A 20,171-nucleotide genomic window follows, 5' to 3' on the forward strand; every position below is an offset into this window, starting at 1 on the left:
GGATCAAGGGCAAGGTCAAGGTCAAAGGTAACCGGATAACGTCAATTTCATCCGATCGAGACGGGACCAACGCCATTCAACAGATAACTGTACCCGCCCATGGGCGGGTACTTTGCTAGTAATCTATCTATAATTCCAGCAATCTGTGTGTGTGTGTGTGTTTGTCTGTCTCCCTGTTTGTTTGTCTGCGACCACCGTTTCTCGACAACCGCCGGTCCGATCTGATTGAAACTTGCCAGGAATATTGCTGGGGCCCCGCAGATGTGCCTTTTCGAGGTTTGATGTCAATCGGACGAGCGGTTCCCAAGTTACGGCCATTTATCTGTCAACCAATGACAAGACATGGTGATATGACATCATGAATGATGTCAAAATTAATAATTATTTATTATTATTTTTTTTTTACATTTTTTTTTTGCACGATTGACGGTCCGATCAGATTGAAACTTGCCAGGAATATTGCTGGGGCCCTGCGGATGTGCCTTTTCAAGGTTTGATATTAATCGGACAAGCGGTTCCCAAGTTACGGCCATTTATCTGTCAACCAATGACAAGACACGGTGATATGACATCATGAATGATGTCAAAATTAATAATTATTTATTTATTTATTTATTTTTTACATTTTTTTTGCACGATTGACGGTCCGATCAGATTGAAACTTGCCAGGAATATTGCTGGGGCCCTGCGGATGTGCCTTTTCAAGGTTTGATATTAATCGGACAAGCGGTTCCCAAGTTACGGCCATTTATCTGTCGACCAATGGACAAGACACGGTGCTATGACATCACGAATGACGTCACAATTAATGTTGATTTATTAATTATTATTATTATTATTTTTTTTGCATGATTGACGGTCCGATCTGATTGAAACTTGCCAGGAATATTGCTGGGGACCCGCGGATGTGCCTTTTCGAGGTTTGATATTAATCGGACGAGCGGTTCCCAAGTTACAGCCATTTATCTGTCGACCAATATCTGCAAGAGAGGAGGACGGGAGAGGGGGGATGAGAGTGGGGGCGAGCGAGAGGGGCGAGAGAGGAAGGGCGAGACTAAGGGGGAGAGAGAGGGGTAAGAGGGGGCAAGAGGGGCGAGAGAGGGCTGCACATACTGGCACTCACCTACGGGCACGCCCCTACGGGCCCGTACTAGTAATAATGAATGACGACAAGAATAAATATTATCTGTTGTGTTGTATGTAACAAGAATAAATAGTATATGTTGTTGTCCAAATGAAATTGATATTCGATGAAATGTACACCAGAATGGCCATATTTGAGAGAGAGAAAAAATGTTTTTGTCTTTGTTTTTACAAAAAAACAAACGACCGGAATTGTAACTAAAATTTTGTTCAAAGCAGAACAAAACCAAAACACATAAACTGTAACTTCAATTTTTTTTTTAAGTCTCTGAGTACTGAATCTCTAAATCGTGCTCGCTCTTCACTTCCAGATTCGTCACTTTCATCGCTTGTATCAGAGTCTTCAGGGTTTTCCTGAATGTACCGATTGGTGCTTTATATGTATAATGTTCAGCTCTTGTGGAAGTGCAGCAGATCTATATGGTATAGGCACACATTTCTCACCAAGCATTTCTCAACCGTATTGTAGTGGGGATGGTGGAGCATCGGGCATCTTAAAGTGGAGCCAAACGTATACTTGATATGCAACGCGTACAGCTCTGAGATAATGAGACTCTCATGAGGGAGAAGTCTAAATGTAGATTTTCACTTCATGGTTGACCATTTCTTTGCACGTTCTTCACCCAAGCTGTTATTTGCCTCGTCATTGTACACACATTGTATCGTGAACATTTTTAGATCATCAACTGTCCTGTCGGAAATGGAGAGCGTCTGTCCAACAGATGAAAGAATAGATCGACACTGATCTTTCACTACTCTATCACATATCGCCTTCTTTCCATGACCAAAAAAGCTTGAAGTTACATCTGCTCCGCTGCAAGCATGTAGAGGAATAATAACTTCAGCCACTTCTTCTGTACACAGCTTCTTGTAATTGTAGATTGACCCAAGTCTCTTCAATCCCAGTGAGCCATTTATCTTGTGGGCAGCAGATAGACACAACACAACAACATCTGTATCCTCTGCATCGATTGCAATATCTTCAGTGATCCCCAATTCTCTCATTCTTGCATACATGCCCAATAATATTGTGTCAGCTTCAGAATGGTTACATTCACATTTGTTAATGGGACGTTGGGAGTGATACTGATAAATCCTTGCATTTATCATGGATGTGTAGATCACTTTCACGGTTTCCTTTTTGGACAAGGATGAAAAACTCCACTTTTAGAAAGATCGGGTGGCCAATTAAGAGGACTTTTTTCATCAGAGGTTGCACAGAATCTTTCAGAAACAATCTATAGTAATAAATGTGTGTGTGTGTGTGTGTGTGTGTGTGTGTGTGTGTGTGTGTGTGTGTGTGTGTGTGTGTATGTTCATAAAGCATAGCATATTCTCTCTGCTAACTCCCCTACCTATATATATATATATATATATATATATATATATATATATATATATATATATATATATATATATATATATATATATATATATATATCTCTCTCTCTCTCTCTCTCTCTCTCTCTCTCTCTCTCTCTCTCTCTCTCTCTCTCTCTCTCTCTCTCTCTCTCTCTCTCTCTCTCTCTCTGTGTCTCTGTCCCATCCTTGCTCTACCCCCTCCAAATACAGTGCAGCACCCTCCTCCCACACCTGTCTCACTCTCCCCTCCTCTATCTCTCTGTCTGTCTCTGGACAGTGTTTGTCTCCAGCCATGTCCAGGCAGGGTTTGGCTCCAGACGTTTCCAGATGGTATTTATCTCTGGACGTGTCCGGATGGAAGTTTGTCTCCAAATGTGTCCGGGTGGTGTTTGTCTCTGGACAGCTTGGCTCCGGACGCATCTGGGCTGTGTCTGTCTCTGGACGTGTCCGGGTGACATTTACGTCCGGACTGGAGTTTATCTCTGGACGTGTCTGGATGGGAGTTTGTCTCTGGACGCGTCCGGGTCGTGTTTGTCTCCGGAAGTGTCTGGGCGGTGTTTGTCTATGGGCCGTGTTTATAGTATGACCGGTAGAAAATGGATTTCAGACATCATTTTGTTTCCATCTTCACTCTTATTCTATGCAGAATCATTTTGATGAAACAGTATGAATCATAATTAACACTCACCACATATCTGCCTTCCCTTCCCCTCACCCCACACTGTCTTCCCTTCCCCCACCCCTCATCACTCCCCCTCCCTCCTCTCCTTTCCCCTCTACCTCTTCACTCTCCCTCCCCTTTCTCTCCCACCCCTCTCTCCCTCTTCTCCCCTCTTTTTCTCCAGTCCCCAAAAATTAATTGCTGCCTCAATATAGTTCCCTGCAGCTTCAGTAGTGGGACAACTTAGCATAACAATTGTACATTTTGTGAGAAAAGCACCAAATTTGGCACACTAGTAGCCCATAATATTATGAACAGGTTTGGATATTGGGCCATCTCAAAATTTTTGATGGCAGTGGAAAATGGCTGCCACAGCCATCAGTGGCTGAATTTGAGATGGCCCAATATCCAAACCTGTTCATAATATGATAGGCTACTAGTGTGCCAAATTTGGTGCTTTCCTCCCAAAATGCACAATTGTTATGCTATATTTAGCTAAGTTTCCCCACTACAGGGTCATAAGTATTTGTGCTTTCTTTTCATACAAAATCGATCATGGAATCCAATTTTATTGCCAAATTCTGAGAGTAGAATTTCTTTGGTAGTTATAGTTTTTATGATGCCACCATCCAGTCCAAAATTTTCAGCATTTCAGTGTCATCTAGTGGCAGTCCTCTCAAAGTTCTCGGTTCCCCATTCTCAAAGATAGCTGTTTGAACATGCTTTGTGAGCATGTGCTTCACTTCCTCATGTTGTACATTTTGAATATGAAGCTGCTCAGATGACAGATTGCTTGTAGCATATACAGGTTTAACATACTTTTTCCAGCAAGATAGGTAAATACCTAACTTCTGCTGCAAATGGATCACGAGTAGCGTCTATCACTTTAAAAATGTAACTTCTCATTTGGAGATCTTCAAGATAGATGGTGTGTGATTTGATACTTGCCCAATAATAATTCTGCTGAATGATATGAAAGCTGTCACGGCCAGGATGTTTAGTGTCCTTTGGCAGCATACTCCACACTACATGCAAAGATGTTTTCCATAGAGCTTTCTGACCTGGCCCTGTGTGGACATTATTGTGACTTCTGAGCATGATTTTTATCAGAGCCCTGTCCGCAAAAATGCAACTTCCACTATCCTCAACTGATTAATTGTGCAGATCTTCACTCTTTCTCTTCTTTGCAATGATCAATGGTTTTGACATGACAATCCTGACCACCTCGTTTAATATTAATGTCGACATTGACGATTATCTGGAAAACAAAAACATAACAAAGAAAAATAGATCTTGTGTTGGTACCAGGTCATTGACAGAATATCACAACTGGTGGTGTCATTTATGAAGGATTTGTGCCGAATGATCAGGGAACTGTTTAAAAATGATGCTTCATAATTGACTCCACTATTCACTATTACCAGCCACACCACAATTCCTCACCTGAGTCAACAACCTCCTTTGGTGTATCTTATCAAATGCCTTCAGAAAGTATGGTTAAACTATATGCATTGCACTTCACACATCCACTCAATCAGAAACTAATTTGAAGAACCTCAATAAATTTGTTAAACATGATCTCTCTATGGTAAATCCATGCTGACTATCTTTAGTTAGCTTAAAATTATTCCAATGTTTCCCTATCCGTTCCTTAAGCAACACATGCAACACCTTACCCACAACTACAGTCAAGTTAATAGGTTTATAGTTCCCCAATTCCTGTCTAGATCCTTTCTTAAATCATGGTGTTACATTCGCAATTCTTTGGGACCTATCTTGACTCCAATGAGCTGCTAAAGATATCCGCTAACACCATGCTTATCTGCTCTGCCACCTCACACAGGGGCCTTCGTCGAGCCATCCCCCAGGCAGATGCCAGGCCCATCCCCATCTGCTTGAGATGAAAATCAACCTGCTGCAACCACGAGGCAGGTGGTCAACCCGTTAGCCCCCTCCACCCATGAGGCTCCCTTGCTGAGAGAATCGGGTGAGCAGGATCAGCATTAGGAAAACGAGCCACATGTCCTTCAGCCGCAGCTGACACTCACAGACTATGTCGGTAACAAATCTTATGAGTCACTCTCAACAAATTCTCGTTGAACACAAAGTCTGACTGCCAAAGGTAGCCAAGGATTCTCTGAAGAGACTTGGTACCAAAGGCGTAAAGTCTTCGTCTCAGATCCTTGGTCAGAGTCCAAGTCTCACATCCGCAGAACAAGACTGGAAGTACCAAGAACTTGCAGACTCGGACCTTCGTCCTCCTGCATAGGTAACAACAACACCACACTCCATGATCCAGTGAATCCATGACTCCCCAAGCCCAACACAGACGTTTATTGACCTCTGGCTCACAACATGCAGAGACATGAATATCACTGCAAATATTCCAAGCTTGGTGATTTAGTCAATGGACACGTGGAATTGGAAATACTAGTGCATGCCCGTAGATGCGTGGCCGTACGTGCAAACCCTCCCCCCCCGCACCCCCCTCCGCAAAAAACTCAAACCGCGTGCCAGAAACAACAACCACACAAGCCGTTCCTTCGCTTTCACGTGCCCGTACGTGCGTGGCTGCACGTGCAAAAAATATATATATATATATATATATATATATATATATATATATATATATACATATATATATATAATTATATATATATACTTTAAAACCGCTTGCCAGAAACAACTACACAGGCCGTTCCTTCGCTCTCGCATGGCTGTACGTGCGTGGCCATACGTGCGTGTCCGTATGTGCATGCCCGTATGTGCGTGGCCGTACATACAAAAATAAATAAAAAAAACTTTCAAACCGCGTGCCAGAAACAACAACCACACAAGCCGTTCCTTCGCTTTCACGTGCCCGTACGTGCGTGGCTGCACGTGCAAAAAAAAAAAAATATATATATATATACATATATATATATATATATAATTATATATATATATATATATATATATACTTTAAAACCGCTTGCCAGAAACAACTACACAGGCCGTTCCTTCGCTCTCGCGTGGCTGTAGGTGCGTGGCCATACGTGCGTGTCCGTACGTGCATGCCCATACGTGCGTGGCCGTACATACAAAAATAAATAAAAAAAACTTTCAAACCGCGTGCCAGAAACAACAACCACACAGGCCGCTCCTTCGCCCTCGCGTGCCCATATGTGCGTGGCCGTACATGCAAAAAAAAAAACTTTCAAACAAACACACAGGCCATTCCTTCGCTCTCATAAACGACGACTGGATTGGGGCATTGTGTTTATCTATAAATGCGGATAAGAAATCGAGAAATTATTAGAATACAGTAAGTCATCACTATCCAAAAGTAGTGCGTGCCCGTATGGAATGTTCACATTATTCCACGAATTATCGCTTGCATTGAAGTAACAACTGCTGTGATACTTACACACAGAGTTGATTAAAATCAAGTTTACCTCCCTGTCTTTGCTTGCCATGACATTCGCTGCCATTTACCATTGGCACTCCTACCCCACGGTAAATAAGGCACCGATCGATCCCCATCTTAACCAGCACGGCACGTGACGTCATCGTCGGCCGGCCTACGCAGCCACGCCCACGCAGCAACCTGTCCTGTGATTGGTTGGTAAATAAATGGCCATAACTTGGGAATCACTTGTCCGGTTAATATCAAATCTTGAAAAGGCACATACTCAGGTCCCCAGCAATATAGCTGGCAAGTTTCAATTAGATCGGACCAGTGGTTGTCGGGAAACAGCGGTCACAGACACACACACAGACATACAGACACAACACAGACACACAGACACAGACACACACAGATTGCTGGAATTATAGATAGATGAAATGAGGTCAATGAGATGACATATGAAGGGGTTGAATGCAGACTGTAGAGCAATGAGTAAGGAAACCCGTCGTTGTGAATCGTTTTTACCACCAAATTGAGATGTATTTCGTTGGCAAGCAGGTTGAGTAGAGCTGAATTCCTTAACACTTCCAAAGGTCACAGCGTTTTGACAATTGGAAACAAAAAAAAGTTGTGCACTTTTTTTGATAAATTATTTTTGGAACAATTTTTCTTCAATAAATAAATAATAATAATAAAAATCGTCTCCATGTACATTGTATACACCTTTATCTCGTTAGCACCTCTTCATAAACAACATTGCTGAGAAAACGGCGCTTCTTCTTTGTTTCCTCGTCTAAGGCAAGAATACGGAGGCTGCTGGATCTGCCAACGTTTTGATAAATCATTAGTTTTAACCAATTATTCAATTAGCGCCAACGTATTTTGCCTTTTCGCAAGGAAAAACACAAAGAGAAGAGAAGAGAAGAGAAAAAACCCGTAATGGCGAATGCGGCTTCCTGTCATTGGTTGATAAAAAATGGCCGCAGCAACGGTTCCTGTCCTTGGTTGGTAAATAAATGGCCATAACTTGGGAAGCACTCGTCCGATTAATATCAAACCTTGAAAAGGCACATCCTCAGGTCCCCAGCAATATACCTGGCAAGTTTCAATTAGATCGGACCAGCAGTTGTCGAGAAACAGCGGTCACAGACACACACACACACACACACAGACACACACACACACACACACACACACACACGCACGCACACACACACACACACACACACGCACGCACACACACACACACACGCACACACACACACACACACACACACGCACGCACACACAGACACACACACACACACAGATTGCTGGAATTATAGATAGATGATGCTGTGCGGTATTACCAACTAAGTAATGGCAACCAATTCTTTAAGAAGACATATTTGCGATGTGATAATACACAAAACTTGGACCAGCTATATTTACATGGGAGTCAGATGTACCAGGTAGACGTTACATGAAAAGTCAGATGATCCCTGAGGGAGACCATATCTGGTTTGGGTGCTTCTTAACAACAATGGAAAGATCATATCTGGGGCTTGTGAATGCACAGAGTAATTTTTAAATAAACGATACAATAATGATATTTACTATTAATTTTGTTGATGGGGGGGGGGGGTGGAGTGGGAACTGTGAGGGCTGTTATAAATATATTATTTGTTTCATTCGGTGGCCGCAAGAGAAATTATACAAGATTTTTACATCTATTGCTAAAAGGGAGAAGTGTGTGTGTGTCATTGGTTGTTATCTCCATTTGTGGGTTGCAGAAGGTGGAACAGAGCTCTCCCAGGGCTTGAAGTATCCAACTCCGTTTTGGTCGAGATTGACGATCCATGGACCAGGCTATTAAGTTTTGTTGTTCTCAGAGTTTTGTTCCGAGGGTTCTTTTCAGGATTGTCACCGAGCCTAGGACTAACTCCATCTGTTGTTCGTTTGCAGTAATATTCCTGAGGATGGTTTGTGTGATGTTTGTGAGGTTCTTCTTTATCATTCCCATTGTGCCAATTATCACTGAGACAATTTTGGTGCTCTTCAGCTTCGACGATCTTTTTATTTCATTCTTTAGATCTTGATATTTGGTCATTTTCTGGATTTCCACGTTATTTAGACTACAATCACTGGGTACTGAAACCTTAATTCGCAATGCCTTATTTTCATTTTGTATCTGGGTACGATGTCCGGATGCAGTGCTTTGATTTCTATGTTCACGCTTGATGGGATCTTCACGTCGTACGTGTGCATTATGTCTTTGTTTTCAATGATCACTTTTGGTTCATGTTTCCATGAGTTTTGTGGAACTGGGATATTGAAATTTCTGCAGATGTGCCAGTGGATTACTCTACATACCTTGTTGTGCCTTTGTGTGTACAGCTGTTCTGACATGAAGTTTTTTACACCCCAATAGGAGGTGACTCGTGCTTTCTGTTTCTACCTTGCTGAATCTACACTTGTGTGATTAGCTCATTCCTGCCATCATTTTAAAGCCATTCGTGGAGTGTCTTTGGTCTTGGCCATTTATTATGATTTGTTCTCTGTCCCAATTGAGTGGTTCTTTTCTTAAGTCATTTCAGTGAATAATCAGGAAGCATCATAAGTCCCGTGGGATTTTTGGTATGAAAGCAAACCACCATGCTAGACTCTTCAAGTGGACCCTAATGATAAATAAAAAAAAGCTTGGTGGCACTCTGGGAAATGGTGCGGACGTGTATTTTGAACACATTTAACATTTTTTGAAGAATGACTATTTTACGCCGCTTAAAAAGTGACATAATGTCACGCTGACCCCTCCATATACCACCAATTTTGTCATATTTGGTATCAAATTGACCGGCATGAACCTCCGCATACTCATAGGTCATTTATTCGTCAATATATGAGCCATATCATGAATAAATCACACAAAAATCAAAATTTTGACCATATTTCGACTTCGGTTTCACCGTCCGCAGTTCACCAAAATACCTTTTTCTCAACATTGTGCTCACCAATCTGCTAATGAATAGTATCGCAACGTACCTATGTTATCACAAGTTCTTTTGATATTTTATACATGATAATTCAACGAGATATACCTCAAAATGTAACCCTACCCCCTCATGAATCAGAAGGTTACTCTTTCTGACATCTGTAAATTTGGATGCATGATTTTGTAAACACATGCCACAAATCCTACTGTAGATGATTAGGTTGAGGTAGTCTTCCCATATGACTATAGTAACCATGGTATCCACTAATATAAGCATTTTCTCTCTTTCAGATGTGATGCTGCTGAAGAGCCACAAGATGATATATTCAATGCAATATAGCTGATTCTGTATAAAAACATACTTTTATGTTTTTCACTGTTATGTTTTTCAGATGCAGCAGAACATCTGACAAGAACAGAAAGGGTCATCGGTAGTTTGTAGACACTAGATTGGAACTCCAGCATACTATCCCTCTCTTGTACCCAGTGACGGCTTATTGCGTATTCTGCTATTGCTAACAAATGCTTCCACATTCTAATACATCACCTTGTCAACATCGAAATGGAGTCAGCCACAAAAACTGTATTTCCTCCAGAGAAAGTTGCGAGAGTCGACACTGACTATTCCTTGTGTATTATTTGCCAAACAAAAAGTGCCGCAACATTAGTTCAGTCCCAGTGCTTACGAGAAGATATTACTCTGTATCAGAGAGAAAGCTTAATACGGTGACTGAGACTATCCCGAAATCAGCCGGTGACTTGGAAATGTCTCCAGCCAGGACCTGCAGGAAAAATCTGTTGTACTCCACAGACACTCTGAACTTATGTAGCATATCAACAACTTTTTTGCTCCTGGTGGCTTACCTCATGGCTATTCCGATAGCCAGTTGCTGTGGCATCTCGTGTGTCATTTTGAAGGTCTTCGTTACCGAGTTTCCAACTTGTTGTGGTGACAAGTACTTCGCCACAGTACTTTGTGCCAGACTGACGGCATGCTTGTTGACGATTAAGTATTCCTTGTCTGTTGACAATGTTGTTTTTGGGCCCTGGATTAACCCTCTATAAAATATGTAAAGTTCTTCTGGAACATGCTCGTTCATAGAGTCAGATAAGTTTCCAGTGAATGTCCATTTGTCGGCCTTGCGTATCGCTCTCCTCAAAATTGAAGATGCTTTATATAGCACGCTCATGTCCGATTCCATCCCCATCTCTGTTTCCTCCATCCTGTTAATGGCTTCATCCCTGGTAGTTTTGATTGTGCAACGTTCTGGCTCATTGATGCGCTTCGGTTTGTTGAACTCTATTGAACTGGGTATTTCGTTCTGCAGCAGTTGCTTGATTACCTTGCGGGGGCATTCTGGATGGGTCACGTTGTTAGCAGATCTTATTTCAGTGAAAGTGTCTTGTAGTTCACCCATGTTGAGGATCTTTCCATCCAACATCATGCCTTCTGCTCGGCTCAGGAACTCAATTTCTGCTGCAACCTCAACTACAATACTGGCTTGAGGAACTTCTGATAATTTCTTGACACGCCAAACATTTGTTACATGAATTGCCCAACATCGCTTGTGGTATTTAACATCAATGGCATGCGCGTCTGTGGGGTTTATTGAAGTACTGAGCTTCACACGAAGCTGTTCGTCTCCACTTTTTGCAATGGCTTCCTTAAGAGAAACACTTGCATTTCCAGTGGCGAGTAGATGTAGTGAATTAGTACGCGTTGCTCCAAGATCACAGAAGAAACACAGGTCACTCTCGTATGGGGTTGAATGAGAGCGTGTAAATGTAGTTGAGGCCTGAGAGGATTTTTCATCATGGATTCCTTTGGATGATAATCGTTTCTCGTAGTGTCCTTTTGCTCTGTTGAGCATTCCAGCATGAACAGTATTCTGCTGACATTTCCTGTGCCACGATGCAGATTTTTCCTGCAGGTCCTGGCTGGAGACATCTCCAAGTCACCGACTGATTTCGGGATAGTCTCTGTCACCGTACTAAGCTCGCTCTCTGATTCAGAGTAATATCTTCTCGTAAGCACTGGGACTGAACTAATGTTGTGGCACTTTTTGTTTGGCAAATAATACACAAGGAATAGTCAGTGTCTACTCTCGCAAATTTCTCTGGAGGAAATACAGTTTTTGTGGCTGACTCCATTTCGATGTTGACAAGGTGATGTATTAGAATGTGGAAGCATTTGTTAGCAATAGCAGAATACGCAATAAGCCGTCACTGGGTACAAGAGAGTGATAGTATGCTGGAGTTCCAATCTAGTGTCTACAAACTACCGATGACCCTTTCTGTTCTTGTCAGATGTTCTGCTGCATCTGAAAAACATAACAGTGAAAACATAAAAGTATGTTTTTCTACAGAATCAGCTATATTTCATTGAATATATCATCTTGTGGCTCTTCAGCAGCATCACATCTGAAAGAGAGAAAATGCTTATATTAGTGGATACCATGGTTACTATAGTCATATGGGAAGACTACCTCAACATAATCATCTAAGTAGGATTTGTGGCATGTGTTTACAAAATCATGCATCCAAATTTACAGATGTCGGAAAGAGTAACCTTCCGATTCATTAGGGGGTAGGGTTACATTTTGAGGTGTATCTCGTTGAATTATCAAGTGAATGAGATGTGTAAAATATCAAAAGAACGAGTGATAACATAGGTACGTTGTGATACTATTCATTAGCAGATTGGTGAGCACAATGTTGAGAAAAAGGTATTTTGGTGAACTGCGGAAGGTGAAACCGAAAACGAAATATGGTCAAAATTTTGATTTTTTTGTGATTTATTCATGATATGGCTCATATATTGACGAATAAATGACCTATGAGTATGCGGAGGTTCATGCCGGTCAATTTGATACCAAATATGACAAAATTGGTGGCATATGGAGGGGTCAGGGTGACATTATGTCACTTTTTAAGCGGCGTAAAATAGTCATTCTTCAAAAAATGTAAAATGTGTTCAAAATACACGTCCGCACCATTTCCCAGAGTGCCACCAAGCTTTTTAGTAATCATTAGGGTCCACTTGAAGAGTCTAGCATGGTGGTTTGCTTTCATACCAAAAATCCCATGGGACTTTATTTTGTGCAAGATGCTGCCTGACTGGAACCCTTTGTCTCTCCCCAATCTGTCCAACTCCTTTTGTATTTCCTTGCTCTTTTGCCTTTCTCCCATAATTGTGACATATATATATATATATATATATATATATATATATATATATATATATATATATATATATATATATATATATATATATATATATCTGTTAATATGTCACCTTGTATTTTTGTTTCGTCTTTTGCAATTGTTACCTCCACCACCGAAGGTGAAGGAGGTTATGTTTTCACCCTTTCTGCCTGTTTGTTAAGTTGTCGAAGACAACTTCTGTCACTCTGTACAGTTAAGAGTTTGTTTGTTTGTTTGTGTATGTGTGTTTGTCTGTCTGTGCATCGATTTTCTCAGCGGTCCTTGTGTATATGTCCACGAAACATTTTGACATGAAAGATAATCACCCAAGGACTGAACCTATAAATTTGGGTGAACCTGGATCAAATGATGACGTCACGAAAAATTCACAAAGTTTCAAAAAATCCCAATCATTTACATGGGACGAAATTTCAAAAAATCATTTCTCCGCCATTTCTTGTTCAATTGCTTAGATATTTAATGTGCTTATGTAGGGTCATAATATCTTTCACCCTGCCATGTTTCAACCGGATCGGATCCAGATTGTGACGTCACAAAATGTTTGAAATTTGCATTGAAAAGCCCATTTACATGACAAAAAAATTCTTAAAATTCGAAAGTTTTATATTTTTCGCTCAAACCTTTAGGGAATGTAAAACATACGATTGGCCATTAGCTGACGTAATTTGATCAACTTCCGGTTTGTATTCTGGATCCCATCAGCAAAAATGTGTCATAATTTGGCCATTTTTGAAAGTGCGTATCTCCATCAATTTTTGTGATATGTGGCTCAAACTAGGTGAGAATGCAGTTCAGATATTACTCTTTCATGAGATATCCAGGCCTTTGTTGTGACTGTTCCGGTTCAATAGTTCGCCTGACACCGAAAATTCGTCTATCGCGCTCAGGCGCCAATGGCACTATTCTGCAAACGTGATGTATTATTGTGCAGTGCAGGCTAGTTTTATTAACAATGAAAGGCCCTCCACATCGTACCAATCCTTTATGATGTTACCATCACGCAGGTGTGTCAATTTTCCGTTTTCAGTCAGAATTTTACTTGTTTTTATGCGGAGGAGGTGGAGGTGATGATGGAGTTTTTGACTTAAACCATTGACATCACATTCCACATTCGAATGTTGTTCATGATGGCAACTGACTGAACTGTAAATGCTGTTTCTTGTGCTGTATCCGTGTGACTGCAATGAAGTTATAATAAATTTTCAAACAACTTCGACAACTTCCTCACTCCATGAGTGATTCATTTGTTTGTCTGTTTGTTTGTTTGTTTGTGTACAGGATATCTCAAAAAGTTGTGGATGAATTTGGATGAAATTTTGTGGACAAGTTCGGTGTGGGACAAGGACGAACTGATTAGATTTTCGTGAAGTTCCGGATCCCAATCCGACTACTAGAATTTTTAAGTGATTCTCCACCATTGAGTGATCGGGCCAAAAACGATATATCGCACGATATCTCAAAAAGTTGTAGACGGATTTGGATGAAACTTCGTGGACAGGTTTGGTGTACGACAATTAAGAATTTATTCACATTTTCGTGAAGATCCGGATTCGGATCTGATAATTTTTTTCAGTGATACTTCATCATCGAGCGATTGGGCTCAAAACCATTAAATAGCACGATATCTCAAAAAGTTGTGGACCGATTCAGATGAAACTTGGCGGACATGTTGGGTGTGTGACCATGACGAATTGATTCGATTTTCGTGAAGATCAGGATCCGACTACTCTGATTTTTGAAGTGATTCTTCACCATTGAGAGGTAAGGTTTAAAAACGATATGTAGCACGATATTTCAAAAATGTATTGGGCCAGATATGTTCTCGTGGATCAGGCATTACCGGGCGGAGGGGTGCACTCCACCGAGTTCCCTTCAAGTTGAGGTTGTGTTTGTTGCTGTGTCAGTTTGGTGTGTGACATCTTCGATTCACACCTGTTTTTGGAAGTTTCTTGCAAGGTGACTAAGAGATACCTTTCTGGTTTGTTCTCTTCATCCTTGTATACAAATTATATTCCGTAGTCTGTTCAACTTTTTACATACCCTTTTCATGGTGTGTGTGTGTGTGTGTGTGTGTGTGTGTGTGTGTGTGTGTGTGTGTGTGTGTGTGTGTGTGTGTGTGTGTGTGTGTGTGTGTGTTTGAGATCTGCTTTGCTCCTGAAATTACACATTGTGGTATAATGGTAATAACAGGACGTGGAACAAGGGGGCACGCACCACTTCCGCACCCACAGACCTTACATGCAGTTATCGCTCCAATTGCACTCAGTGTTATTGTTACGAATCTGGAAGCCATTTGCACACAAACAGACAGCAGTCCCCGCAGTTCAGTGATTTTGAGTATGTGTTTATACAAAAACAAGTATGTGTTTATAGTCAGGGTCCCGTCCTTCTGTCTAATGGGAATTTCGTGTGTGCGCTACGAGTTACTTTTATAGTCAGTTTTTTTAATATCTTTAAATCTTCATCCTTCGTTTTCGCACCATCCCCATCCATCGTCCACGTGCAGCGTGTGACGTACAGGGGTGAGGTTCCCTCCGCCCACCGTGAGCTCGTCCAATCAACGGCGGCCACGAGTCGCCCGACAACCCTCGTCCAATCCGGAGGCGAGTACCTCAGAGCGTTTTCCCTCGACCCGCGGGGGAGGGGAAGGATAAGACGAGGTGGTGCGAGCCGTCGTCGAGGAAGGTTTGCCCCGTCGTAAAGAAAGAAAGAGAAAGAGGAGAATAAGCCTTGCCTGCTAGCGTGCGTGGCGTCGTTCCTGGTCCCTGGTGCTTGGTGCTGCGTTGTTGGCGGCGGGTTCGAGTCCCGTCACCGGACAAGCTCGACCAGACCGCACGAGGCGGACAGGTGCAAATCAAGGCCACGGCCATTGAGGTCCGTGTCCGTGTCCGTGCGTGCGTGTGTGTGTCCGTGCGTGTGTGTGTCCGTGCGTGTGTGTGTCCGTGCGTGTGTCCGTGCGTGCGTGTGTCCGTGCGTGCGTGTGTGTGCGCGTGTGTGCGTGTCCGTGCGTGCGTGTGTGTCCGTGCGCGTGCGTGCGTGTGTGTCCGTGCGCGTGCGTGCGTGTGTGTGTCCGTGCGCGCGTGTGTGTGTGTGTCCGTGCGTGTGTGTCCGTGCGTGTGTGTCCGTGCGTGTGTGTCCGTGCGTGTGTGTCCGTGCGTGTGTGTCCGTGCGTGTGTGTCCGTGCGTGTGTGTCCGTGCGTGTGTGTCCGTGAGTGTGTGTCCGTGAGTGTGTGTCCGTGCGTGCGTGTCCGTGCGTGCGTGTCCGTGCGTGCGTGTCCGTGCGTGTCCGTGCGTGTCCGTGCGTGCGTGTCCGTGCGTGCGTGTCCGTGCGTGCGTGTCCGTGCGTGCGTGTCCGTGCGTGCGTGTCCGTGCGTGCGTGTCCGTGCGTGCGTGTCCGTGCGTGCGTGTCCGTGCGTGCGTGTCCGTGCGTGCGTGTCCGTGCGTGCGTGTCCGTGCGTGCGTGTCCGTGCGTGTCCGTGCGTGTCCGTGCGTGCGTGCGTGTCCGTGCGTGCGTGCGTGTCCGTGCGTGCGTGCGTGTCCGTGCGTGCGTGCGTGTCCGTGCGTGTGTGTGTCCGTGCGTGTGTGTGTCCGTGCGTGTGTGTGTCCGTGCGTGTGTGTGTCCGTGCGTGTGTGTGTCCGTGCGTGTGTGTGTCCGTGCGTGTGTGTGTCCGTGCGTGTGTGTGTCCGTGCGTGTGTGTGTCCGTGCGTGTGTGTGTCCGTGCGTGTGTGTGCGCGTGTGCGTGCGCGCCCAGTCTTTAAGTAGGATTGATTAAGTGTTTTTCATTGTATATTGTTTGCACTGCTTTAAGCCTGTATCTCACTGGGCAGCGACAGCTCACGACTCGTTGGAGACACCAAATTGTGATAAAACAGCGATAATTTTTACTTGGAATCGCACTGAATTTATACTAAAACACATTTGCGTATGTCTCACGAATATCGCACGAATGTCCCACGAACTCCCGGCGAAATTTGGGATGAACTTCACCTGGAGTTCGCATACATGTCGTGCGACGTTCAGGTGACAAAACAGATTTTTTTTGGCACATGCAACTGTCGCGCGACGGTCATACGACGGTCGTGCAACAGTCTCACTACAACTGTGCGTGACAATTGAGAAATCGGGACCATATATATATATATATGGCCTCTCCCTTCCAGCAATCATATTGTCAGTTGGGAAACGAGTAAGAGAGTACCGGACTGAGTACTACAATGCATGCGTGTGGGAGTACGCACGCGTGTGGGAGCTGTGCCCTGGCTGAACAGAATGGTGGGATTGCAGGAGAATGCTGACCAAGCCTGATTGTTCAAAGTGTTCTGTTACTTGTTAACGTTGCACCCACAAACATTGTGTGTGACCCAATTGTTCATTGATAGGGGCTTGTGGGTGTGACCATATTTTATGTAAAAATATGTGTGATGTGATTTATGAATGATGGGAAAGTGAAAAACTTGCATTGAAGGCCATTACTCAGAACAGGAGAGAAAGAGGACAGACAATGCTGGTTTTACAATATGGACTATGAGTTTTTTTTTGTTTTTTTTATAAAAGTTATATCTGGATTGAACTATTGTGAATCTATAAACATTACATTGCATGTCACATTTGTCACACCTTCTGACTCATGGAAACTAAATTAAGAAGGGTTCGAGACTGGTTCGAGACAACCGCGATGACTCTGTGACCATTTTGAGATATAATTTGTCACACGAATTTTTTGAACATGTTCAAAATTCCAGCGACACCAGAGCGACGTCCTGCGACTCGTGCGAGGAAATTGAGAACCACCGCGAACGTTTCCAGACATTTTGGAGAATCCCGTTCACATTTTGTCGCGAGCTTTCGCAGCCCAGTGAGATACAGGCTTTAGTCTGAAAACTCTGCTCTTTGTGTGCTCCCCTCCCCGATTATTGTTTATCAATAAACCCCCGTGTTAAATGTTCCAGTTCGTTTTTCTGTGCTTTCTCCCATTGACCCAGCACGGTGCGTATTGAGAATCGGTGAGGCCGTTTGGGCCGGTAAGTTGTCATTGGGTCCGACGGACTGTGGTAATTCCGCTCGGTTACACTGGACCGAGGTCGCAAGAGTGACCCGGTTCGACAGAGCCCGTCGAGGGTGTGTTTTCCCCGGTAGTAGACTGCGTGGTTATTTAGGTATATTGGAGATCGAGACAATTAACATTTTCCATGCTCATCCTCAATTAGCACACTCTCCTCCAAACCCCTTCTTTACCTCTTACATACTGTACTTAATGAATGCCTTGCTCTTATATTTAATCTTTTTGGCTATCTCCTTTTCATATTCCCTTTAGTCTGCTGAGTTATTTTCTTAACTAATCTCTGTTTCTTCTTCGCCTGATGAGATTTAGACTCTAGTCCTGTTATTTTATACTGAATAAATACCTTTTGCTTGTCCTTGATTACACTCCGTACCCCCCTGCTCAACTACCCTAGTCTCTTTTCGCCTCTGCCTTGAGACCTCACTGAAATATACAGGTCGTGGACAACAACATAAAAATGGAAACACCTGAGGGACACCAAGTATATTGAAAACCTGAGTTGGTGTCAAAGCCACCCAATGCTCGCCTGTTTATACATTTATCGTTTTTAAAAGACGAGTCCAATAATTAATATTTTTTTATAAAGCATTGCAGTGAAGTATAATTATAAAGCAATATATGTATTTGTATATTGTAATCAGTAACAAGAGCGCAAGTGAGCACAATATATGCCCTAACAAGAAGGTATATACAGAATTGTGCTACTTCATGGAAAACGGCATCCTGGTTGCCATGGCAACCACTTTAGATGACGAACGTATGTCGCTACACACCGTCTCCACAGTCTGTACCTATGTACCAAATATGAAACATGAAAGTTGAAAACTTTGGGAGTTAGAGTGCGGACAGGAACTGATGGAAAACAGCATCCTGGTTGCCATGGCAACCACTTTTGATGACGAACGTATGTCATGACACCGTCTCCACAGTCTGTACCTATGTACCAAATATGAAACGTGAAAGTTGAAAACTTTGGGAGTTAGAGTGCGGACAGGAACAGACAGACAGACAGACAGACAGACGGACGGACGGACGACTGGTATCACATAATACGCCCCGATATATATATATATATATATATATATATATATATATATATATATATATATATATATATATATATATATATCGGGCATATAAAAAAACAGTGTGGTAGATAAAAACATTAGAAAGGAAACTAGAGGGGGAGCACTCTGGAGAGTGCAAAACCTCCGCCGCCAATACTGCTGGGTCACTCAAGTGAACCTTATATCTTATTCATTAAATATGTCAACAGTGCTGACAGTTATAGTTCTTTTCTCCAACATTTTTTTTGAAGGGTGGGGGGGGGTGGAAATCACTTAAAACATGTAGAAATGTAAAAAAAGAAATCGAAATTTTGTTGAAAAAAAAGTAAAAAAAAATTTTTCTCTAGCAATTTTTTTTGAGGGGGGGTTGCACATCACTTAAAACATGTAGAAATGCAAAAAAAAAATTTCTCTAACAATTTTTTTTTTGGCGGGGGGGGGGCCCAAGTCCAAAATCTAATGGCATGATCCTTGGACCATACCTCACCCCCCCCACCAAGTTTCGTCGAAATCCGTTGAGGAGTTTTTCCGTAATACAAAAAATTTAACATTTTCACGCTCGCGCTGACGCTCACGCTCACGCCGGGGGTATCGCCATAGCTCTCTGTTCTTCGAACAGGCGAGCTAAAAATGGCTTCCACACAGGTGTGCCCCATGTGTTAATTAAGCAAATAGCATCCCAGCATGCTTAGGGTCATGTATAAAAATGCTGCACAAGCATGGTTGCTGAAAATTATGGCTAGCATTGCTGCAAGAGGAGACCTCAGTGACTTTGAAAGAGGAGTTGATTGTAAGGGCGCATTTGGCAGGAGCTTCAGTGACAAAGACAGCTCAACTTGCTAATGTTTCACAAGCAACTGTGTCAAAGGTGATGTCGGCATAGAACTCCGAGGGAAAGAAATCAACAGGAAAGGGCAACAGTGGGCAGAAGCACATACTCCAGGATTGTGATATCCATGCATTAATTTGAAGTCAAAGAAGCCAAAGTAGGCAAGCAACTGCAGATAAATTGATGGTAAATTTCAACCTGGGGCACGAGCAGCCAGTTTCATCAAAAATGGTCTGCCAAAAACTCTGCAGAGAAGGATACCAGAGTTGGGTTGCAGTGCACAAACTGCTCATCGTATCTGGCAATGCACATTTGTGAGTCCAATGGTGCAAAGAGCACAGGCAATGGACGACCGAGCAGTGGAGAAATGTTATTATGGTCAGATGAATCATCCTTCACCATGTTCTTGACAAACAGATGAATGCATGTTTGGCACAAACCTAAAGAACACTACAACCCTGA

The 20,171-nt window shown here is 42.9% G+C and overlaps 1 long non-coding RNA gene across 1 annotated transcript in view; it reads left to right on the forward strand.

Annotated features, from left to right (window-relative positions):
• The first annotated feature begins 15,393 nt into the window (after positions 1-15,393).
• LOC147034669 (uncharacterized) overlaps positions 15,394-20,171 on the forward strand; it is a 256,838-nt gene continuing 252,060 nt past the window's right edge. Inside the window, exon 1 of the long non-coding RNA XR_015059656.1 lies at positions 15,394-15,597. This is a non-coding gene — a long non-coding RNA (uncharacterized LOC147034669). The remainder of the gene's footprint in view (positions 15,598-20,171) is intronic.

This window comes from Eptatretus burgeri, chromosome 1, assembly GCF_056783735.1.
Source record: "Eptatretus burgeri isolate ZD-2024b chromosome 1, Ebu_testis_v1, whole genome shotgun sequence".
Lineage (NCBI taxonomy): Eukaryota > Metazoa > Chordata > Myxini > Myxiniformes > Myxinidae > Eptatretus > Eptatretus burgeri.